The following is a 26,061-nucleotide window of genomic DNA, read 5'->3' as shown; positions in this document are numbered from 1 at the left end:
GGAGGGAAGACGAAGAAGAGGGGAAGGTAGTTCTAAAACTACTGCGGAGGATCTGCCAGGTACGTCACATAAAGCGGGTGAAGTAAAGTTGAAAGGAAAGCTGTGAAGCACACTGGAGAGGAAGTCTATAGGATAAGAGACAGCGTGCAGGATGAAAGAGAATAAAGGACGCGGTGGTCAGTAAATCCTGGAGTTAAGGTAATGCAGCGAGGCAAGTAAAAACAGAGATTTAAATGCACACAAATTCACAGATAATCATAAATAAAGCACAGAGGTATTGTCTGAGCCTGAGGGGGGAGAAAAAAAACTCACAAACAACCGCGATTTCTTTGAACTATACCCTGAAACTCATTGGCAACCCGAAACCATGCAGGCGTGTACAGGCATGTGCACAAAATCATTTTGGGATAACACCCCTTGTTTCCCTGCAGACAAAGAGATGTGCACGCACGCACACACTAACGCACGCACACGGTTGGTAAAATGACAGAACATGAAAGCAGCTATGGAGAATGATTTTCTGCTTAAGACTCAATTAAATGATCCTTGCCAACACGACCTAATTTTCCCTAATACCAGCCTTGAGCTGCTCAGAGTAGACCATGATTTCCATAAGGTGCTATGTATAGTGTGAAGGTATGCAAGGGCACGAATTGTGTGTAGTTTTGCACATATTATCAGTTCGCAAAAAGATTAAAAAAAATGTAGTTTTTGAACGAGGCAGATATAACAGCTGGTATGAGGCCCCCTAGCAGCGTAGCCGGGAGACTGACTGCTGCCCTCAATGCTGCAAACACTATTGTCAGATTTGTTTGTGTTTAGATAAGCCTATAAGCAGGAAAATAATGGAAGAGAAATCATTTCACTGTCGTGTAAAAAATAACACAAAGAAAGAGAGAGACATACAGCCCTTATCAATTGCGAAACAGATGTCAATCAGCACAAAGTCTGTTTAGATCCTTCACATCTGGTGAGTAATTTCCAAATGCAAATTTTGTTCCCTCAGGTCTACAGTGCTGGCCTGAGCATACTTGTTGTTACTTTCACCAAATTTTGCCGCCAGCTGCTGTTTTTATTATTGATGATAATCAGATAATAAACTGTCAATTTGTTTAATCTCCGGGGGCAGAAATACAATGCATCAACCGTGTTAGAGTTCTGAGAAAAGACAGAAATGAGAGTTCAGAAAAAGGAGAAGTAGAAAGAACAATAAGGGAAGTAAAGGCTGAGCAACCATACACAGTGTTTTGTACCACTGGTCAACTTGAACCATGCCACTGTGCGTGTTCATGTATTTAAACTTTGCCGCTGCAGCACATTTCTGCCCCAGCTGTGGGAAGTGGTTGCATAAGCTAAACTTGGACCGGATACTTCTCCTCCTCTTTCTCTCCCTCCACCCTTTTATTTCTCCATCCCTCCTCCATCCCATCCGGCCTGATGAGACTCATCCCAACCCACATACTGGACACCTACCCCCCCCCACAAAAACAAACAGAATATTGCTTTCCATTCACCCACTATGAATGCGCTATCTATCTATAAAACATTTTCGGTCCTGTGTTTGCACTGATGCCAGATTTAAAAGGAAAGCAGGACCAGTTCCAAAATAAATATCCAGCACCTGTAGTCAGCTTTGTTCTCTTTATCCATCCATGGTCCGCTCCATCGGGGCCATTTGAATGCATTTAACATAAATGTCAGCATATGGGTGCTCTACAGTTGTAGCGTCAGCTGATTTGACCACAGAGATAAGTGACTGCTGGCTTGACCGCACGTTACCGCAATACGATAACGTTTCCTGTCCATGACTGATTTAACATGTGAGAGTTCAGGTCATATCCACGTAAGACCCTCCGCCGTTTTCTGCTTTGTCGTTTCGGCTCACTGCAGCCGGCTGTAGTTTGTTTTGGTTGACAGACACGGAACGGATATGACGTTCACTTACTCAGACTACAACAATAAAAGCTGTAACTTCCTTCTACCTCTGCATAAACTCACATAAAGCTAATATAACGATTCTGGCATTAAAAAATCTATTTCAAAATCGTAAAAAAAAAAAATCGCAATACATAGGTGAATCAAATTTTTTTTTCTCAACCCTAATTGTGTGTGCATTTTACTATGTGTGCACGCATAAAAAATTGCTGTCAACATACACACTCACAAACAAAAAAAACAGCATTTGATTTGTAAAAACTTTAAAACAAATATGATAATTTACTACTGAGACATTGCCGTTGCCAAGCCATACAGTTCATCTATACATCTATCTGTCTGAGCCTGAGTTCAGTGTGAAAAACACACACATGCACAGGCCAAACAAACAAAACAATCCTGTCTAACACAACGCAGGGGAAATCAAACCGCTGCCTTTCGTTTTTTCCTCTCCACCGTGCCCTGCAGCAAAGCACGGAAGAGGGAGAGGGGTAACAGGGAGAGAGAGAGAGGGGGGGGGGGGGTGGCTCTGTGTTAAACCCACGTAGAGCCGAGAGGTGAGGCGAGGCTGGAGGCGAAAAACATAAGGAGGGAGGGCGCTGAGGTTGGTGCAAACACAGAAGGGAAAGGAGAAAAAAATACATATTGGGGGTCCTGTGCTATGAATAGAAGTTTGATATGGAAAAGTGTGAAAACAGGAGGAGGAGGAGAACGAGAGAGAGAGGGAGAGATAGATAGAGACAAATTGGGGGGGTCCTATTGTTGCCGAGCTTTAAGTGGATAAGTAGACATGTGCTCTGGCTGCCTCTCTTCGGGCTTAATTGAGGGAGCCGAGACAAAAGGGGAAAGATAATTATTCGCTCTCTTTCTCTCAGTCCCTCGTTCTCGCTCTCGTTCTTGCCGTATATTAACACATCGAGAGAGTGTATTTATACAATGGCCTGCGCATCAGCATCATTACCATGCAGACCTGCCCACTCACAGATGAGCACATATACACACAGAGAGATGGGACAAAGAACAATGTTGATGAAAACAAAATGCCATATTTTAAATGTTAAATGTCTTACTAATAACACAACAACAAAAAAATAAAATAAAAAAAGTAAAATCCCTTCGCTTCATTTTAAACTCTATATTTGATTTATTTACTGTTAGTTATCACAACATGTTTAAATAGCAGTTTTCCGAGCACAGTGGAAAGCTCTTCTGGCTGAGTATAATGGACACAAAATCAGAGAGTGACGGAGCTGAACATCGTACAGGGACTGAATGTGCCATTTAGATATGACTCTGTACTGGAGCTGTCAAAAAACTCATATTGCCACATTGCCACAGTTGATGCTCAACACCTATAGACTCTCATGTCCATCACATGACACATACACACACACACAAACAGGTAAATTTCTGCAGCATACAATAGTACAAAGGCAGACATGCTTCCAGTCACACACACCTGCAAAATCCCAAGAGAAATGTGAGCAGGTTTTCCGGCTCACACACACACACACACACACACTCACACACTCTTTGGAAAAATACCAAAGGCCTGTCAGAACAGCCACGGAGCAGGCACACCCTACTTCCCCCCGCCAATCTTTTCATCTCTGCACCTGTCTCACAGCTCCACCCTGCGTGACACACAGCTCAGCTCTCCAGATTCAAACCACACATGACGTGAATGTGCGCTACTGTACGGCACTGTACGGGAACTGAAGCCAAACAAAACCTGTCTCATTGCTTTTACAAGCCTGTCATAGTCTAGACCGCATGCTGGAGTGGCTGTTGAAATCAGACTTCAAATGATGAAATCAAAAAGCACCTGTATGACATCTCCAAAAGACATCAACCCATCATTTTCAATATACTACACATGTAAAAGTCTTGAATCTTGCACCGTGGCATGGTAATGAAGATGGCTGCTGCAATATGTGTAACTTTATTTTAAAACGGTTGTCTTTAACAACAATAAATACCTGTTGCACAGGTGTTTCTCTAATATATGTGAACAGGATCCCACTTTGAAAAAATGCTTCAATAGGTAGGCATGACACTTATTTCATTTGGTGTACAGTATGTTTTATAGTGCCATGAACTGTTCTTTTAGTCTTAAAGTTATGCTATTAAATGCTATTAATTTGTAGTTATTCTTAGTAGGGCTACAACTAACGATTATTGTCATTTTCGATTATTTTATCGATTAAGCGATTAGTTGTTTGGTCTATAAAATGTCAGAAAATGGTGAAAAATGTCAGTCAGTTTTTTGCAAACATTCTCAAATGTCTTGTTTTGTCCACAACTCAAAGATGTTCAATTTACTGTCGTACAGGAGTAAAGAAACCAGAAAATATTCACATTTAAGAAGCTGGAATCAGAACATTTTTCTCAATTAACCGATTATCAAAATAGTTGGCGATTAATTTAATAGTTGACAAGTAATCGATTAATTGTTGCGGCTTTAATTCTTGGCTATTACCTGTTAGTCACAGCGTATTACACAACAGGAGAAAAGACTGATCATTAGTGATAAAATCAAATAACCTCTTGAGAGTCCCACACTAGTTTAAGACTGGATGAATATCGTTTCTGATTTTAAATGAACAACTGTTGATGACACTAGACGGTCTCTTGTGACCTCAACATTTTTGGGGAATTCCTCCTGATAATAAAACCTTTTAGTGATATAGAACAGTCATTCCCAAAGACTGGGTCGAGACCCACTGGTGGGTCGTGGGAGATTTTATGAGGGTCGCCAAATTTGCAGAATTTCTTCCATAGGAAGTAGAAGGAAGGTCTAAATGTGTATTGTTTAACTGATGAGAGGAAATGAAAAGAATGATAGCCTGTTAAATGAGTCTAAATGCATTTATTTAAGTATTTAATATGTAAATGTTTTCAATAACACGTGCATAAAAAAAAGTTGTGATTTATCAAATGTATATCTCTTTGAAATGACTGGTTTACCTATTCAAGTTAATATGTGGTGATGCGGAATTGGCAGGAAAAATGGTTGGGAATGTTCATTTACACACAAACTTGCTCTTCTCAAGATTTACAGATAAGGCCTGTTGTGAATTGGGTCATGATGGTTTGTCATTTTTAAAAAGTGGGTCCCCAGAAAACCCTGCCTTCGCCCAATATCAGCTGGGCTCGGCTCTAGCCCCCCCACAACCCTGAATAAGGTAAGCGGTTACAGATGATGGATGGATGGGTCCCCAGAAAAAAAAGTTTGGGAAACACTAATATAGCGAACCCAGTAGATGATCCAAAGACAATAGTCCAGCCCTAAATGAGACATTAAAGGTTGTAACAGTAGTGAGCGATCTAGATCTAGACACTGCTGTAATCAGAGACGCTCTCAGCTTGACTGATCTCCCTGACCTTTCTCTGCACCCTCGAACCACGACCACCCCCCAATCAAACATTAAAACACATGACGCAGTCGCTGGACTCACCCTGCCCTTAGGCCTTTTCCCGCACCTTTCACATTCCTCAAATGGTTACCGTACCCCCTACCTCAGGGCAGGGAATGAAGTCGCTGAGGCTAACACTCTCTCTGGGGGGTAAACAAAGGGATTTCCCCGATGGGGCAAACTAGAAATACCATGGGAATGTGGGAGTCGGTTTTATCAGAGCGCCTCCATGCTCCCCGATTTTGCATACAAACTTGCACACCCCTACAGAAATATACACAAACACACCTGCAAACATGCGTGCATGTACACCGGGGCTTCCGTGTTGTTGTGGTTTACGCTGAGCCAACCTGCTTTGAAAGATAACAAACACACCGTGAATAACATGTGACTATAGGTGCAGGTTCAGTGGTCCAAACAAATAAGGATCGGGGACTTATTCGCGAGTGCCTGTCTGTACGCGCACACCTAGCCGTGTGTGCATTGTTCACATTTGAAGAGGAACTATATCTATCCGACGTCGAGATAGCAGTCAGATATGCTCTGAAAACGTCCCATTGTTGAGATGGGAGCGCACACTCCACTGCACTCCCACAGTCCCTCTGAGACGAGACTGTCTCAGACATCACTGGTAGAATTCCCTGGAAGAGGGAGATTAGCTTCTTATTCATCCTTTCGGGATCTGACAAGACACGCGCCACATCCCCCTTCCTCTCAGCTTAAACACACACACGCACATACACAAACAGCGTGCCTGCAAGCATTGAGTCTCGGCTGCTGCTTAAATCAAACATTAATTTCTTTTAACTGGTGAGAGACGAATTATAATTCCTTCCTGAAGAGCGCTTTCATTTTGAGGCCCAGAGGAGGGCAAAGCATAAAATAAATGACAGAACAAAGTCGAGTGGGAGGAAATTAGACGATTACTATTCATTGACTATGGTCCCTTTTATTTGTCATCTCCTAACAGAGAAAAAAAAAAAGAGATGATATTTAGGATTGTCATGATAGTGGTAGCAAAGCAAACTCACTGCCAATTCATGTTTAAAAACATGTGCCAGAGTGTGAAGAAACAAAGCTAAACTAAATAAAAAAACAGGGGAAACAGATACTTATGTAGCACAGCATATCGTCTGCAAAATGACACACATATAACAGATTTTGGGTCAGTGTCTGTGTGGCATCTGAGGATCAAGTGTAAAAGATAAAGGGCAGTGGAATTCAGTGTCGGCCAATTCGCTCCACTTTACTCCTCAAGTGTCACTAACTTCATTAAATATGCTCCTCCGTCTTTCTAGGAGCTTACACTGTACGCTCCTTAACTCAGATTTCAGCCGACTGTCTCTGCAGCACCGTGCAGTCAGGGATTACCATATTTTAAAGAAAATCCTTCTACCACAAGTCCTGCATTGAGTGAGAGATCCCGAGAGAGTCACTGAGTGTGTGTAGCTTTTGACGCTCCACTCTGTAGCTGCTGCTGCTGAATGCAAACTCAGCGATCAGTGAGTCCCTGTATGAATTCAAAGACAGGAAACCCCATAGATTTTAAACCTCCCATTATGATCTTTCAAGTTGTATATTTTAATGTGAGGCCTTTTACACTGGATAATCAGAGCACTCTATTCTCCCGCTTGTTCTGAGATGAAGGAGAAGATCAAGGCGTGTAAGCCTATATTAAATCCATCCTGGACTTCTGTTGTAGGTTACCCTGCCACTTGAAATCCTCTTGTTTATAGAGTGCATTCATCAGCAATCAGCAGGTTGCGTGACAAATGGCGAACTATCATTTTCTTTTTGTTCAATGTTAATAAATCATCTGCCTCTTTTTTACCATTCCTTAATCAACGCTCACGCGTTGTTCCTGATGAAATAGTGATTGCGCAGACAATCGCCACCAAGTCATCAAAACCAATCAACTGAATATTCATGTGGTGATTTGCTGCTCCAAATATGTGAGAGGCAGTACAAGAAGTGTTGTTTAATTATCCAGGAGGAGTGGGACGAGACATTGACTGTGCTCCAGATTCAGCTGGTAACCGTAGAAACCCTGCGGGGCAAGACGCAGCCTGGGGGGAGGAGCGGCTGGGAGTGTGGAAATAAGATAGAGAAAGACGTTACAAAAGAAGAGTGCTGTGCGGACGTGGCAGCGTATTTGAATTTCTTGAGTTGACACGCTATGACATGCTATTACAGGCATGATGGAAAAAGAAACTACAGGACACAAGCACATTTTTAGACCCTTATATTTGTGAGACTTAACTGGGGTTTCTAAAAACAGCAGATAGCAGCCAGTCAGTGTCATCCGTAGCCAACATTAGTGTGGTTTCCCCCTGTCCATGTCAATCAATTCTTTATTTAATCAGCATCAATATCGTCCCTTTATATTTTAACAGCGCAAAACTACAAACTGTACAATGAGGAAAGCAAAAATCCCAGCTAACTCATCACTAACTTTTTAATCAATTCAACACTTTTCTGACTCTTTACCAATCTGTTATGTTTCTTCAATAGTCCGTTTTATCACTCTTGCACTTTAGCACACCCTGGAATCGTGTCTTGTTTGTGTTACTGGATTTTCTGCTGTGATTGCATTGTGATGCATGCAAGTTATCTTGTTTTTCTGTCTTATCTGAGTCACACTGAGACAAATTCCTCTCAACTTGGTTGACATGGCAATGAAGTAATGAAGTGGGATAAAACACACTTCTGTGAAGAGCTGTTAAGCCTGAAATAATTGAGTAGTGCTATGGCTTGTTGTATCTTAAAAAGGGGATTCCTTCCCATTATTTTCCCTCTTTTTTCTTTAAAGTGTCAGTGGGCAGTATATTTTTGGCATCATTGGGCAAAAATTCCATAATAACCTTTCAGCATATTGTAATTCAAGTGTTCTGAGAGAAAACTAGACTTCTGCACCTTTTCATGGCTCTGTTTTCAGGCTTTAAAAAATCTAGCCCGCAACGGGAGACTTTGACCAATCACAGGTAATTTCATTGAGAGAGCGTTCCTATTGGCTGTGCTTCGTTCATGTGATCGGAACTCGGCGTTCCCTCAACAGATTTCACAATGCGGCGTCATCAACTTTCTCATTTTACAGCTAAACCGTGCACTACAAGATGATTCTGGAAACATTTAAGGCGAGAAATAGATACTAACGTAACATAATATTGATTCATATTTGATCAGCGCGGCCTAATTTGACCATTTGGTCGGAGTTTGCGAGTGATTGACAGCCGGCGCTCATAGACAGCAGATGGACAGCAGATCCCAGATCAGCTCTGACTGCTTGTTTTCCTCCGGTCTGTGAAATCTTGCAGATGCTGTTAGGAGCACCGGAGGACACAGAGACACGTGATTTTTTTTCAGGTTACCTGTTTCATGTACTACTGTCACGATATAGCAACCGTTTTATAAAAATAACTTTTTTTAAATCATATTTGCTCCAATCTCGCCTACTTCAGCTTTAACTGAGCTATTGGGGGTAGGGCTTGGCGATATGGAGAAAATCAAATATCAAGATATGTTTGACGAATAATGACAATGTTGTAAGGTTGACCATTGGTGCTTTTACAAAATAGAGTTTTGACAAATAATCATCAGTAATGTGGACATAATTGCTAAGTAGTTAAAGGCAAATAATAGAAGAGCTAGAACAGTCTGGCGAGTTCAAAAAATTACATCACTTTACTGTAATGCAGCCTTTAAAACCAGCAAAAGTCAATACTTACACCATATTATGATATTATGATGTCTAGTCTCATATCACAATATTGATATATTGCCCTAATTGGGGAATTGGTTTTAATCTTTAAAGCAGGGGTGTCAAACATATGGCCCGAGGGCCTGCAAAAAGGTCCAATCCGGCCCACTGTATGACTTTGCAAAGTGTGAAAATTGCAGAGAGGTCATTAATTCCAATTTTTCAATAAAATGCACTGCTATTCCTATTTATCCACTGGGGGCAGCGTTGTCCTAATAAGAGTAGCAGACCCTATGCTGGATACGTTACTATAGATTCCACGAGCTTACGTACAGGCTATACGTGACACTGTCAAGCGTAGGCTACTGTTCATGCAGGAGCCACCAGTGGGAAATGTCTTTGTCAAAATTAAAGAGAAAAGTGGACACAGGAACTGGTCCAAATTTCTTGGAAAACCCGACACTATTTCTTCACAGAGTTAAATGGGAAGCCAGTGTGCTTGGAGCGTTCAAAGTGCCTTAGAGTGCTTAAGGAATAATATTTGACGCCACTATCAGACTCGTACAGGAGAGTACAACAGAGAACAGAGAAGATAAACGAATTGTTGGCAGATTTGAGGAAATTGCAGTCTGTTTTTAGTCGTCAGCGAGACATCAAGCTGTTCATCATCTGTTTTGTAAAAGGATTGTTCATTAATTGTAAACATTTTCAGAATGTAATTCTTTACACTAAAAGGGAAAATGGAGGTGTTGTTATTTATAGGTTTATTAAGCAATGGTTTTACTGATTCGGCCCACTTAAAATCAAATTGACACCCCTGCTTTAAAGTGTATTGTTGAATGTATTGTCTCAGTGTTTCCATTCCATCCTGTGAACAAGTACCCCAGATATATTTGGGTCAAAAAATGGCCAAGTTTAAATTTAGACCTACTTAATTTTGACAACAAATATTGTCAGACACTGACATTTACACACCCGCAGGCGAACACAGACAGGTGTGAATGGAGCCAAATTGGCGGGTAATACTTCCTATTCCGCTCTGTGCAGGCTGAACAGACAGCGAAATAACAGGGTGAGAGAGTGAGTGAGAGAGAGAGAGAGAGGGATAAGAGGGTTTTAGGCAAAGGTAGAATGATTGCAGTGGGAGGTTGAGACAGGGGGATGGGATGGAAGAGGCAAGAGGGTCTGAAAAAAAAAAAAATTATGGTGTTGAAAGCGGGATGAGAGGCTGTTAGAGCTGCTGGAATCGAGTGTTGGGCCACAGGTAGAGAGATGAATGATGTGTGCTGAGGTGGAAGGAGACATGAGAGGTAAAGAGGTGGAGTGGTGCTGATAGGTCCTGAGGGGCTGATAGAGATAGATGTTGTGTCAGTTCAAAGTAGGGCAGACGTGAACAGGAAAGATTTGTTGTCAGTAACGATATGGCTGGGGTAAGACTATCTAGAGAGGGTTACTGCAGAGGTTATTGTCCGCGTTAGTGTGTGTTTATGTGTGTTTATAGCGTGATTGAGGTTTAAATACTGCAACAATGCAATATGCAGGTATTGGCTTACTCTGGTTTTAATCAAATTGTTAGAGTGATGCAAAGACAGTGTTATCACTTTATTAATTAAGATTTCTGCTGAGGCTCTGCAAATCCTTTGTAGTACTGCCCTAATCATTACCAGGGAGCGAGAGAGAGAGGCTTCGGCATGACCGCACAAGGACAGGTAGGGAGGGAAGAAAAAGTGGAGAGAGGGTACAAGTGGGGGAAGAAAGAAGAGAAAGGAAATGAAAGATTACGGGTGGAGAAAGAGTAGAGGAGACGCCATCAGAGTATAAACCTGACGGAGGTGAGTGAGCAGGTAGTGTAAAGAAAGAAGTTAGTGGCAGAGGAATGGGCAACAACACAGACTTCAGAGAGAGAGGGGGGATGGGGGACAGCGGAAGGGGAAGTTATCTTAGTACATCCCTGCACCTGAGTCAACAGCAAACAAAGCACCTCCTTGAAGGAGAGACGGGAGACAATGCGCTGCAGTGAGGGATGGGGTTAAGAAATGTTCCGCAAGAATGTGACAGACAAACAGCAGCTCACAGTGTTGTGTCTCTGCCTCTCAGGCTAACAGAGGACACAGACCACCAAAACAATACAGTATGCTTACACTGCTGGGGGGGTTGAGATAAGGTAAATTCATTTCAAACTTTATGAAGAATCCTAAAATATTTCTACAGGCCAAAAAGAAGACTGCTATTGATAGACGTAGCAAATGCCTTCACTTTAAACATGTAAACATTTACAGTAAACTTACACTGCATGTCAAATGGCATGCATGCAGAATGTACTAATTTGCATACTGTACCATACTTTGCCAAGAAAAACATACCTCCCTCTTACTATCTACTTCTTCATCTGTGCATCACACACACACACACACAAAAACATCTTTGCACACAGTAAGGTGTGGCAAATTCAGAGAATAAGAGTGGACCTACGCCCAGACAGTTGCATCAAGGTTCTGCAAATTTCAACGACCACAAACTGCTTCAGTAACCTTAGCACACAATAGGTCAAGTTTCCCCACACAGAGATTAAGTTTACATCTAGACTAAAACAAAACTCGGTGAGGATTTACGGCTGAAATTACTACTTTCATTATTCACAATTTATCATAATTGGTCAATCATTTAGTCAACAAAATGTCAGAAAATAGTGAAAAATCACAATTTCCAGGAGCCCAACGTTATATATTCAAATAGCTTGTTTCAGCCAGTGGGCAACCGCCAGGTCTGAGAAGTGAAGCCAATGCCAAAGTGCCTTAAACTTGCATTCTTTCTAATAGCCAGCAGGGGGCGACTCCTCTGGTTGCAAAAAGAAGTCTGATTGTATAGAAGTCTATGAGAAAATGAGCTTTCTCATTTTCAAGTCTTCTTCAATACAGCATGATGTTCATTTAGTAAATTATGGTCCCATTTAGAGTCAAATAAAACATAAAGCAGGATATGCTTCAGGGCGTGGCTACCTCGTGATTGATAGGTCGCTACCACGGCGTTGTCCGGTCTGGGAGTTGCTTGTGTTGTCGTCTCAGAACTTTAACCCTTTCACAGTGTGTTTTCCAGCACATGAAAGTTAATTGTAACATTTTGGTTGCCTAAAAATGCGTTATTCAGCATGCGGTTGTACTTAGCTCCACCCCCTTGTGTCACTTCTGGTTGCAAAAAACCAAGATGGCAATGGACAAAATACTGAAATCTAGGCTTCAAAACCGTAGTCCACAAACCAATGGGTGACGTCAGGGTGACTACATCTACTTCTTCCCTAGTAGGGGTATCCACATACATCCTTTAGGTTTTAGGTTTAAGCCTTTTCAGGATAGCAAGCCCCTGTGTATATACTGTATGTATCAATAGACACACAGCGTAGTGTATAGCAATGCTAAAGTGTTCTGATGTTGAGCACCATCATAGTGACACAAACTAATGTTGTGAAGCAAAAGTCGAAGCAAGTTATGGAAACAAATCACATCCTGTGATGTAGTGTCAAATTAACATATGACCTCCAGGTGGTGATCAACATAAGGTCATTTCCAGAAAGAAAAGCAGTTTTCAAAGCAGGTTTTTCCTAAAACTTTTTTTTCTGCAATGTAAGCCAATTTGGGTAAACTCTAGTCACTATAAAGGTTGGTAAACCATAATGAAATCCCTGGCTACTAAATTAAAGTCCCCTCAGATTGTTTAAACGATGTCTTGAGGCAAACACAAAACTATCACTGAGACAAGGATGTCAACAACATATCAGAAATGTGGCGTCTCCTCAGTGGATGGGGTTGGATCTAGGTCAATGGGTCCATTTCCTCGGGAGTTGAGCTCTTGTGCGGACTCGAGCTGGGGGTTATTGTTTGGGCTCTGAGTGGCTACGGTGAATAGAGCCTCCCCTCTCAGTGCATTAGTGACCTGCATAAGCTCCACACGACTCACTGACATCTGAGTGCAGGCCTGAGGGGAGAGGACAAAGGCAATCTGACCACACATGCACACACATTCACGTGTCTAAAAGCCAACGCACCAAAGGACAATAACAAAAAACACAGTCTAATAGAAACCTTATACGGCACTCACCACAGGGTTTTTATCCCCAAAGAAACTCGATACAAAGAACAAAAAAAATCCAACCAGCTCTGCCTGTAAGCCTTCATCTTTGCTTTTGTCAACCCCACCTCACACACACAGACATATTTGCACATGCACACACTTACAAATGCACATACAGGCTTTTGAGACCGCCTTGTACGATCCCACTGCATCACTTCCAGGTCAACAGGCAGGGATGTGAAGTGTGACTATGTGATGAGCACCGAGTCGCTGGTCAGTACTCTCTTTATGTAACTAATGTAATGTGGGGGGTTGAAGGAAAGCAGGAGGAGAGGAGAGGAGAGGAGAGGAGAGGAGAGGAGAGAAGAGGAGAGACAATGGCCAAGAGGACTGTTTGCTCTGCTTTAATTACCCAGTCACGTGAATGTAAACTTCGACGGAAAAACACACACAAACACTCACACAAATTAGAGTGTGTAAAGATTTCCAGGCAGATATATAAAAAAAAAGGAAACCCCAGGAAGGCCAAATCTCCCAAGTGCAAACAAAGCAAAAGACAATCTTTGAAGACACTCTTCGCATTCCCACCTTAAATCCCAACTCAGCACTTCACACGCAAATGTATTTCTCACTCTGAAGTCTTTTACACCCGATTCCTGTTCAGGTAACATCGTCTCATTGCGTGTACTTCAAATTGTACTTCTTTTTTTCCACGACATTGCATGTGTGCACTGCACACATCCTTTGTTTGCTCATCACTCAGTAAACAAAATTTTACATATCCACCTTTCTATGCTATGCTATGCTATGCTTCTAAATTGAGGGTATCCTAGAAAAATATGGAGATCTAACCTTCTGTATATCAAATAAGATGTAGATGCATGCACATACACATGGATAGACACAGACATGCGCATTTCCAAGTCATCAGTTGGCAGCCATGCCGATGTGTGGGCTGGAACGCAACACTGATCAGAGATAATGGGCAGACATGACAGGGACGGCGATGCTGTCACACCGAGAGAGGAAGGAAGGAGGGATGATGGAGCAAAAGATGGAAAGAGAGAGATAAGAGAGAGAGAAAGGGAGGGAGCGAAGAAAGGAAGGAAACTCCCAATTCATCAGCAGACACAGAACAGACAAAAGATAGGAAATGAGTGAACATGCCAGCTCATGTCAGTTCCCGAGACACCCCTCCCCCGTCTGGACCCCCTTCATAAATTAGAGGCATCCCCTTCTGCTTCTCCCACTCCTTTTGCATCTTCTTCTTCTTCTCATCATCAGGGTATTGATGTTGAGGAGTCTGGCTAAAAAAAAAAAGCTCTTGATACCTGATGTTTCGCACTCCCCCGCCAAGAACTCTTATAGTCCTGCTCAACCAGACGAGTGACATTACTAACGGACACACATACGCAAACACGTCAGCGCGACATAATGTTCACGATGACTCATTCTTCAGCCTCTCTTGTTTCTCATATTTTCAAAAGGTCATGGAAAAAAAGTCAAAAACCAGGGAATAGAGACACATAAACACATGCGTGCATATATAAGTCAAATCCCAGTGGTTTCCAACCTATCTGACATGTGTGCCCTTGAATGAAACAATGTGACCCATCATCACCAATAGCATGGTTTATGACCAGGTCGACCAAAGACTGTTTCCTGCTTTCCTGTTCTGTAAATCATCTCACAACCCCTCAAGATTTATCAGCCACACTGCAAAGGGATTCCCCCTACTATTGAACGCAACCGTGACAGAACCGGCACCTTAATTAGGCGCACTCAGTGTAACCAGAGAAGAGGAAAAAAAAACATTTCAGTGTATCTCCACCCTCAGCTGTCAGTTTTGTCTTGCTTTTCCCAAAACACACTTATAAACAATATCTGTCTGGGACTGGGCTGCAAGTGACGGCAGCAGGGAATTGGGAGAGTGAGAGACGCACACGGAGAACCCACAGGCATACAGTCGAACACAAACATTTAAACAGCTTGATTGCATGTGGGGAGATGGGCACTGGGGGCTGCATAAGCCCCGTATTTGCTTAACGACAGAAATAAGAGGGCCAGTGAGGAAGAGAAGCATTTTCTAACAACGGTTAGAAGGAGAGAGATGAAGACGGACAAAGATGAGAGAGAGAGAGAGAGAGAGAGAGAGAGATCATCCCTTTCATGTTAATTGCATCATCCCTTTATCATGCTTGCCACATGCTCATCAAACTGCATCTTATGTACTGTCTCTGTAATCATAAAGAGAGGGCGTCCGTCCGCTCTGCCACAAGGTCAGAAGAGTCATATTCACTGTGGAGGATAAAGATGTGAGAGTATTTGCAACAGGCTTGAGTATGTCGTTGATGGTGACGATGATTATTCGTATTATTTCCATTTATATAATGTATTATTTGATGCATGAAGCGCTTTATGAGCTTTGCATGAGCAGATCAAAGGATGAGTATGACTTTAATATTTGTATTTATAGTATAGATTATAGCAAGGCGAATAGAATATCTACGAGTGTGTTCACTCCTCCCCTCGAGGTAAATCATCAAACTTTAGGGTTAAGACCTGGTATTTGATTGAGGTTAAATCATATCAAATGATTTTTTCAAATGGAAACTCAGTCGTTGCAAAAACCAGTGACGTAGGTTACCAAAGTAAGCTAATCGAAGCTTTACCTTACCTTTACTTAGACAGCTCTTATCCGGCGGGGAACTGAAGCCATTATCATGGTCTTCAAAACCACCAGACCAGACTCCATTAAAAAAAAAAAAAACTGTAATTTTATCCTGCAGAACCCAGGAGTTGCTGGTCTACCGCTGCATCGATCGGTTAGTTTGTTTGTGTTATTGTGTAACTTTCGAATCCAAACTAACGTTGCGTCCACACAGCTATACATTGCTTAGCTTCCGTGCTGATACTCCTGCCTGCTTCTCCAAACTGGGCGCGTGCCGACCGCCATCTAAGTTACTGTATGTAACGTTAATACACTGACTATAAGGATGCATACTGTACATGTAGGAGCGTCATCACGCAGACACCTACGCCAGGTCCCGTGGGAAAGAGTTTTAAAAATAGCATTTTGACGCGAAAACATACATACTCTGACCAAAATTTGAATTTCATAGGTAAAACCAGTAGGAAGCCACAGAATTATGTAATAACCTCAAAAAAAAACAAATATAATGGACCCACCCTTTAAGGTAAGGGTTGGAGTTACAGTACTCATGTAGTTATGGTCTCAGTTAGGCTGTTTATGTGAAAAAGAGGATACCTACAGTATATGTGCCCTATAGGTGAGCTGACTTAGCCTGAAAGCAGTGTATCAATCTGGGTCAGTATGTACACACATACACATACGAACACACACACCCACACACACACACACAATACAAACACACCCGTACACCCATAGGGCTCACTTAGCAGAGCCCCATCCCCCCCTTTCACGCTCACACACTATATTAGCTTACTGTACACAGCCAGAGCACATGGTTGTGTGGATGCACACATATTTGTCCCGAACACACACTTGCACACGTAGTAAATGAACACACACACACACACACACACACACATACACATAAACCTGGCTGAGCGGTGTGTAACAGTGTATGAGATAATGGCTTCCCTCCTTTTTCACATCCCCAGGCTTTCGCAAGGTCTGTGTCAATTTTGAAAAAAGAAAAAAAAAAGTGTGTACACACACACACACACACACACCAGTTTTTATCTGTCACTATAAATCCTTCACGGATCACTTCCTCAAAACACCCTGCCAATATTCAACTTCCCTCATGGCGGCAACTGAAGCAGAGAATTGTAGCAAGAAAGATAACATGAAGAAAAGATACAAAAAGAGAGAGAGAGAGGGAGAGGGAGAGAGAGAGAGAAAGAGAAAGAAAGAGAGAGAGAGAGAGAGAGAAAGAGAGAGAGAGAGAGAGAGAGAGACTAGTTTAGAATTCTTATTCCTCTCAAAGTCAAAACAAACACTAATAGCAAAGTCTGTGAGTGCAAATAGTCTTAAAGAAATCTATTATTTAGGATTCAGTTGAAGTTGAAATAGGTTACTGAATTACTAAGTTACTACTACTTACTTAAAGGGATACTACGGGTGTTTTGAAGTGGGGTTGTATGAGGTACTTATCCATAGTCAGTGTATTACCTACAGTAGATGATGGTCGGCACACCCCCAGTTTGGACGAACAGACAGGAATTAGTGCACAGAACCAAAGCAATGTACTGCTGCGGACAGGGGCAGCAGCAAAACACATTTTAGCCACCTAAAAGAAAGGCTCACCTAAAAAAAATCTGTTTAGGTGTACGCTATATTTAGAATATTTTCACCGCTTTACCTTGCCGTCCAACAGCCCTCTCCAACAGGGAACTAAAGCTGTTGCATCCATCTATACTCTCACCAAAGCCACCAGACTCCATTGAAAAAAAGACAGTTTTTTTTCCAATGGAGTCTGGTTGCTTCGGCAAGAGCATAGATAACCGCTTCAGTTCTCCATCAGAAACATAGACTGTATAGCTGTCTCCCGGCAAGGTAAACCGGTGAAAATATTTTAAATATAGCTACTGTATCTACCTTCATCTACTGTAGGTAATACACTGACTATGTCTAAGTACCTCATACAACCCCACTTCAAATCACAAGAATTATCGCTTTAATAAGACACTGAACCCTAAATTGCTCCCAGTGGTTAGGCCAGTCCCTGCAGGGTGAATGAGAAGAAAATTGAGAGGCCCTTTGGATTAAAGCCAAACGTTTACCAAATTACAGGTATTTTGGCTTCTTGTAATGTTTTATCAGCTTGTCAAAAACCTGGATTAAGCTTGCCACAGCTATAAACTGTAATCACTATGATGAGTGGTAAAATATCTTGTCTTGTCTTGTTGATCAAAAGGTCCTGATATCAAATCCAGGACTAAATAACTTAATTTCACACGTTAAAAACGTCTCACATTATTTTATTCTTACTATATTCCATTTGATCTGTACTGAATTCTTTTAATGAACCAAACAAAAACACCAAAGAAGTGGATTTATTTTTCTTCTCCAGCCAAGAAGCATGAACGTGTGGGCGGAGAAAGGACAGCCGAGACTCTTTGCCCTTTGACCCCTCATAATGCTTTGGGTGTCTGGATGCCTAAAGATGACCCTCTGCACAGCTGAGACTTAACACGTCCACCAACCCACGGACATTTGAGTGACAGATGTTAAACACATCTAAAGTATTCATTAAGAGGTAAAAGTGCACATTTGTAGACTCTCCTTCTTTGTTTTTGTTTCACTTGCAACTAGTCCCTTATCTCTCTTATGCTCTCTCTCTCTTTCTTATTCTGTCTTGTCGGCTACTGTCGCTCTCTGCCGTCTTCACTGCTGTTCCAAAGACTTTCAGTAGCTCTTGGGTCTCCCTCTTTGTCTGTCTAGTCCTTCTCTATCCTGCTCTTTAGCTGCTTCTCCTCTCCTATCCTCTATTAATATTTCCACACAGCACACACACAGCACACACGCACACAAAGTAGGCTAATGTCTTTATCAGATCCAAATCCGTTAGTGTATGATCTCCCTCTCTCGTCATTTTGCATTTGTGAACCTTTGATGGCATAACCAGAAATTGTGAGGATTTGACCTGCGCTTCTTTTTTCATTTCTTCAGGGTGATGCGTCTCTCTAACAAGCTTCTGATAAGTCATAATCACTGTAAGTGCCGCTTGAGTGTTTAATATCTCACTTTTATCTCAAGTAAATTCTCCTGTACTTCTTACGTAAAGGTCAAACATGAACATGCATTACTTTGTTTGCACTTTGAGCTATGCAGTTTGTTTAATGGCGGGGAAAATGTCAGGTGGTGCCAGTCCAGAGGGCTGCTGAGGTATTTTGTTATCACTAATTTACCTCGGGTAGGAAACCATGCAATGTCCCAGCAGTGAGAACATTAATGATTGATAAAGTCCCTTTCATCAGAACACACACACACACTGGCCCATGCAGGATGTCTATTTAAACATGTATAAAAGGCTTTTTTCTTGCAGTTCTCTTATATTTCTATTACTATATACAGTATGAGTGTCTGTGTGTGAGAGTGAGAGAGAGAGCGGGAGAGCCCCATCAAGAAAAAAGAGCCACCACCAAACAGTAGTATAGTGTTAAGTCACACACACACAGACACATTGACACACAAGCTTGTACTCTTAGAAGAAGTCAGATGCACAAATTTGGACTCCTTTACTAGAACTTCCCCTACTTTTGTTTGTTTCTCACACAAACAGTCATCCAAACACACATCCTGAAGCCAGTTATCTTTAAACCCCCCCCAAGCAACTCTATCTCTGTCACTCACAAAGCTCCCAAAACATCCTTAAAAAAACATGAATGAAATGCATCTCTTTACCTTTACTTAAGCTCCCAGTGTTTCCTGTGTGAGTAACAGTTAATTCCCTGTGGTGGTGGTGATTAAAACCCAGTCAGCACGTGTCCTCTCTCCCAGAGCAAACGGGGGGAATCCTTGCATTGGTGAGACGTCTCCCGGACTCCAGCGCAGCGTTTTCGACTCTAAACACACACATTAGAGGACATACTCACACATGCTGCCTCTTGCACGCCTAGACTAGACTGAAGGCTGAGGAGAGAGGGTGTGTGTGCGCTGGCTGAGTCTGAGCCCGCCCTCTTCTCTCTGGTTCTCCCCTTCTCTCCCACATGCACTCACCCTGCCCTCCTCTTTCTCCCCTCTCTCTTTCTCTCCCTCTCTCTCTCTCTCTCTCTCTCTCCAATTTCACCTCCCCCGGCTTGCCAATTGACTGCCAGCGTGTGAGCTGGGTCTGTGCCTCTAAGCCTTTAGATGTCCCAGTCCTCTTTTTAATTGCTGGCTCTCTGGCCTCAAGTTCTACACAAAAAAAAACAAAAGACACACAGATAAAGTGGACACGCACAGGCATGCATAAACAAATAAGGATTCAAGTGAAATATATGGACTGATACAGTAAACATTTTTGAAAAAGATATAACCCTACACTCTGAGAAGTGGGTAGGAAATCTTAAAATGAGTAACTTGTAAAATTCAATATACTCCAGAACAGAGATGTGGTTTGAGTAGAAAGGTGAGAAAGGTGCACAGTGAGGTGTACAAGAAGAATCCATCTCATTTCTTGGAAACCTTCCACAAGAGCAGCCATAACTCATATTATGCTGCTGCTTCACGCTTGTATTTTTTTTCCATCCATCTTTTCTTTACTATCTTATAACCCCGCCGGGCTTTTTTGTAACAGAGGCTTCAAATAAAAAAAATGAAACCTTGAGTAGTTTTGCTATTTTTTACTATTTTCTTCCATGTTTTGTGTATCAAGAAATCACCACCTGTAGCGTTGAAGCACGGCTCTGAGAAGTGTGTAGCCTGCTTGTGGTCAGCTTGGACTCACAACAATTACAAGAGGATTCCAAGAGTGACCCAGTTTTATGGCAAAAAAAAGTATCAAGACGTCCATAAAAGCTACTCAAACTATTCCTGCAGCACAATCCACTACTCCACTGTCCATTCCCATGCTATTCCCATAGGACAAAACAAGGGTCAATTTAAGGCTTCATATTGTCGCTTGTGCGTTTGGTTAGCTATTTGCCTTTGTCATCAATACAAGCCAACATAGGTGTATGTGACAAAGGTCAATACAAACAGTTTAAAGGTTGACACAATGACTTACTCATGTTACAGTGAAATGTGTTTAACAATAGAGTGGTGCAGGAATGTGTCCTAAAAACCTGGAAATGAATTAAGATTGTAGCATCTGGAATTCAATGGGTTTTAGTTAGATGCCTGAAAGAAGGTCTGTGGTTAACACAAGCTTAAGAGATTTTAACGTTTTGTTCTACGATATAAAATACGTCAGTAAATATCCCACTTGTGAATTTTGAAGCTTTTACATGTCCTAAAAAAAGGCGGTTGCTAACAAGTGGCTAAAAGACAACAGAGGTTGTCGGGGACATTCAACTTCATCATGCCGACTTGTCCGCCTTTACAGTCTTGTTGTGTTTATACTCGCACTCATGCGACCGCGGTATAGTATGTTTATAGCCTAATGTTAGCTTCACAAATCATTAAAGTGGTGTTCATTTGTGAAGATTATCTTGCTGAATGTATCATCAACTTTTGTTTGCCACAGTGCTTATTTTCTGCAATAATCCAATGGAAAACTCTCATTGGCTTTTTGTTGAGGAAACCAGCGTGATGCTAACTTCCGGGTTGGCCAACAAAAATACGTCATCCCTTCAGCACTTTATTTGTTTGGTAGAAAGGAAATGGTTGCAGTCATGAGTATAATCCATTTGGCTACCCAGGATTTCAATTTTGAGACTTTTCTCACCATGTTGAATAAATGAAACCTCCAAGTATTTTCTTTTTTGTTATTGGTGGAAACTCAGTTATTGTTATAACACACACACACACACACACTGTAGAGTAAAATTTAATATATGTAATTTAATTTAATAAGTTCATAAAAGAGCGTGTGGGCCTTTGAAACAGCTCTGTATAACTTAATGTCTTGATCAAAAGACAGGAAATGAAGAGAAATGGCCTCAGCACTCCAGAAAACTTTAGGATCTGAGAAATGAAGGCATTTTTTTAAGAAAATGTCCCATAACATGATTCAGTGTATGGCAGCCAGTAACGATTATTTTCATTATCGATTAATCACCCAGTTATTCTCTAGATTAACTGATTCATCGTTTAGTCTATAAAATGTCAGAAAAGTGAAAAATGTCCATCAAAAAAGTCCGAGGTGATGTCTTTAAGTGTTTTACTTTGTCAGTCCAAAACCTAGATATTCAGTTTAATATGATATAAAACAGAGAAAAACAAGAAAACTGAAAAGGCTGAAAACAGCATTTTCTGCCATTTTTACATGACAAATTACTTTAACAATTAATTGATTATAATAATCGTCAATGGAATAATCAATTAGTCGACTAATCGTTGCAGCTGTAATTCAGTGGTGAGTTTTACCACTGAAAATGCTGCAATAGTGTATATCTGTAAATCTACAAATATGAGCTAATAATTGGGTGAAATACACTTTAATAAATGACTTTCTTTCTCCCTGGAGATAACTCTGTATCTTCTGACAAAACAATTCTCAAAATCATCAAATCATTTACCAAAATGTTTGGCTTGGAGGACAGAGGATTTTATGAGGGGAAACAGGGCCGATTACATAATGTGCTGATGATGATCCCCATTGTCTCTGTCTGCTGCACTGTGCGGCTCTTAAAATAACTGCTGTTTGGGAGTATTTAACATTTATAGAGGCAAACATGTCGGGACAAAGGGCAGGAAAGGTAACAGATCTACCCAACAAAGGGACCTGACATAACCCTCCACAGGGGAGAGAGGGGAGACAGTCGCACAGTCGCTAACATAAGTGCACACTGGGTACACGGACAACACACATTCACAGCTCTGTACCCCTCAGGCACATGATGACATTTCAGCACCTAACTCAGACAATGCTGCTGCATTACAATTCCTTTGTGGTACAGCGTGTGTGTATGCACGCGCACGTCTGTCTGACTGTCTCCGAGCACCTGTCTTCTCATCAGACCTCATTCTGTTCCCCGTCTGTCCCCTTCCTTTCTGTTTCTTTCTGTTATCTAACAAATTAGCCGGAGAAGGTCGTGTCCTGTTAGGAGCCGGCTGAAACAGGAAATAACCAATACAGGACTTGGACAACCAGTTCCCACACTCCTACCCAAACATAATGTTATTGGGCTGTAATGCAATTAACCAAGGAGCGGGGGGGGAATTGGTTAGTGGTTTAAGGATAACACAGAGCAATGGCTGTGATGGCATGTTGGTACAAGCAGAGCACAGAGGAGGTAACAGTAACAACAGCAGGTGGAGGATGTTATGTAAGCAGAGACGAGGGGGAGAGACATCAGGATGGCGGGGGGGTTTCTTTTTGTTTGCTTGTTTTGCTTCTGTCTGCGCTCGTCATTTGGCATGCTGCTTTTGTAATGTGAACAAGCTGATTGTTTTGTGCAGTTAGGACAGCGGCGAGTAAATGAATATCAAAGCCCATTCACCAGTCGCGTTTTCTGTTGAATAAACAGACTATTCGGTAGCGGCGCTGTAAGAGTAGCCGGTTTTGTTCTCCTTGTCTTCCTGCACACCTGAGCTGGCCTTTTCAGCACAATAGACTCCACCTTTCAATCCTTATCAGACGTTATCGCGTGCGTGCGTATGTGTGGGTGTGGGTGGGGGGTGGCAATAACAGTGAAGGGCTGAAGGGATGAGACACAGATTGGTTTCCCGTTTCATGCCTCGTGCCATATCTGTTGCTAAACATATCATATTGAAATTCATGAACATACTGTATTGGAAACGGGACAAAAAAAGATATGCACATATACACGGTTAGGATGCCCGTTCCCCCCCCCCCCCCCCCCCCCCCCCCCCCCCCAACACAACCACCCATCTTGCCAGATTTGATAAAATCATTATCACCAGCCATGCGAGTAGAGCTGATGAATAATGTATGTAATGCTGGGCCACAATAGTACATCCCTTCTGGCCTGCTATACCTTTCTCTTTAGAGTCACGGTAGCAACCGGTTGCTTATAGGGTCATAAGCTAATCCCTGTCTAGCGCTATTGCATTTCACATTAGCATGGAACAAAACTATATATACACATGCACAGTGGTAAACACACAAAATCATGTGCGCACACACAGGCTCACTCCAGACAAGAAAAATAAATTGGACAGGTATATAGGAAGACACAACTGTGCTCATTAATAGTGATGACAGATGTGACTGACAGAACCTCAAACTGGAGAATGAGCTGGCATCAGGTGTTGGACTGGATTCCTTCATGATCGACACAAAGAAAACGATGACACGCATCAGATGGAACGCTGTGATGGACAGCTTGGGTTTGACGCAATAGGTGAGACGTCAATTATTTCAATCCTCGAGTGTCAACAGATCATACATGGACCCGACCCTCTCTGTGGCCCCTCGAGCCCCATGCATGCTCTTCACTTTGTCTCAGTTTCTTGACAAACAGCTTTGTCTAAAGCTGGGCATACACTGTACGATTTTAGAAATGTTATTGTGTAATTCCTACTCCTACTGTACGAGTAGATCTTTTGCGATGTAAAGTCAAAGCTCACGATTTATGTGCTCACACTGTACAGTCCAATCGTCAGCCATGACCTGAGTGCTCACACTGTATGGGTAAAATAGATCATCTTCCTCCTGCGGATCGTTCTGGTTGTTGACAGTTGACAATAAAAATTGGTATGAAAGCTCAGAGGCAAGTCAAATTTGTCGGCTAGCAGAGGTCTCTACGGGTCACAGTGCTAACAAGGCAGAAATGTGCTGCCTTGATCATCTATGCCATCCAAAGAGGCGCAGGCGTATATGGATTCGCAGGTGGCTAAGAAGACGTGGACAGTAGAGAATTGAAGGTAAGCCAGCTACGTTTAACTAAATCTATTGTACACAGTGATATACGCACTGTTACTGACCCAGTACTTTTTAGATCTAAGCTCAAGACTTTTTTATTTAAATGAGCTTTTAATACCTAGTAGCACTGTGACATTTTTCCTGTGCTTCTTATGTACCTTTTTATGATTTTATGATATGTTATGTTTTTATTCCTGTTATTTCTTGATGTTAATGTAAAGCACTTTGGGTACCTTTTAGTTATTGTAAAGGGCTATACAAATAAATGTTGATTGATTGATTGATTGATTGTTCTTGATAGCTACGCTCTGATTACTGTAAGAAAAGTAGAAATAAGGCACTGACATTGGGAAATGGGCTTGTGGCTCTGGTGCAAGAGCCTGCGGACAGCCAACCAAAGTTTCCGACATGTCAGAAATTCATCCGACTGTCCGACGGCCGATCGGAGAAGTTAATCGGTCCACAGTCCTCCCTGTGCACTGCACGGCAAACAACGTCCGACGAAGTTGAAATTCGGTCCGACTCTAAAATCAGTCATGTGGCTCAAAATTCGGGCCAGAAACGGACTAAAATCGTACAGTGTAAGTCCGGCTTAAGCCAATATTAGATAGAGGTATATAGTAAAAGGTTTAGTTAGAAGGAATATACTTTGTTGGGCGTGCTGCAAATAAAATTGCAGTTGTATTTCAGAGGAGGCCAGTGATTTATTCTGGTTCACTGTTATCTGCTGACAGTGAAATGCCTCCTAGGAGAAGGTGGACAGAAAATGAGCCAGTCAACAGTCAACAGTTAATGTTATCATTTGCTAATGAGCCAGTATATTATTGTCCTTCGACAGCAAGGTCATACAGCACACAACTGTGAAACATCAACCCAAAGCTATGAGTCTAATTATTATTCATGTGGGGAGGTTAGCTCATTACCTGCGGTTATCAAACAGGAATATTGTATATTGTTAACTTTGCTCCTATAAACCGCTGCTACATTGATGTGGTTTAATATGCTCTTGCAGTACTGAGAAAAACATGGCCTTCAGCCCCTCGCATGTTGTCTAAGAAGAAAAACACAATTTACATCATAAATGTGTCTGATTCGGAGCACCGCTGTCTGATCACCACAGATTATGCATTGTCACAGAGAAGTGAAATCAGACGGGTGCAGACAGCGGAGAGATCTGAGAGTGTCTGAGTCTTGCTATTAGAGAGGAAGTGACAGATCTAGTATTGACAAGGTACAGACAATGCACATGTCATTTTAACAGGCAGTCTTGCAAAACTTTTAGTTTAAAAAGTCTGTGACGTTTACATTTAAATGAATGAGTTTTGCCAATAGATGGAAATCGTCGATGATTCAACCTATAATCAGTTAATGAATGAATGCTTTTACATTTGTTGTGCTACACACTCAGTGTTTGTCAGTTTTCTCCAGAAAACCATGTGAAACACGTTGATGATTTTTTTATTAGCATCACCAGTGAAACAACTTT

General features: G+C 41.8%; 1 protein-coding gene across 1 annotated transcript in view; it reads right to left on the bottom strand.

The window, feature by feature from the left end:
• The window catches only part of tiam1a (TIAM Rac1 associated GEF 1a), a 64,479-nt gene extending 44,518 nt beyond the window's left edge, over nt 1–19,961 (bottom strand). The window contains exon 1 of the mRNA XM_037748114.1: nt 19,511–19,961. The gene's annotated coding sequence lies outside the window, so the exon portion shown is untranslated. The remainder of the gene's footprint in view (nt 1–19,510) is intronic.
• Nucleotides 19,962–26,061: the final 6,100 nt, after the last annotated feature.

This window comes from Sebastes umbrosus, chromosome 17 (assembly GCF_015220745.1).
Source record: "Sebastes umbrosus isolate fSebUmb1 chromosome 17, fSebUmb1.pri, whole genome shotgun sequence".
In the NCBI taxonomy this organism is placed as follows: Eukaryota; Metazoa; Chordata; class Actinopteri; order Perciformes; family Sebastidae; genus Sebastes; species Sebastes umbrosus.
Note: the sequence above shows the minus strand (reverse complement) of the source record. Positions and strands in the feature narration are given on the sequence as shown.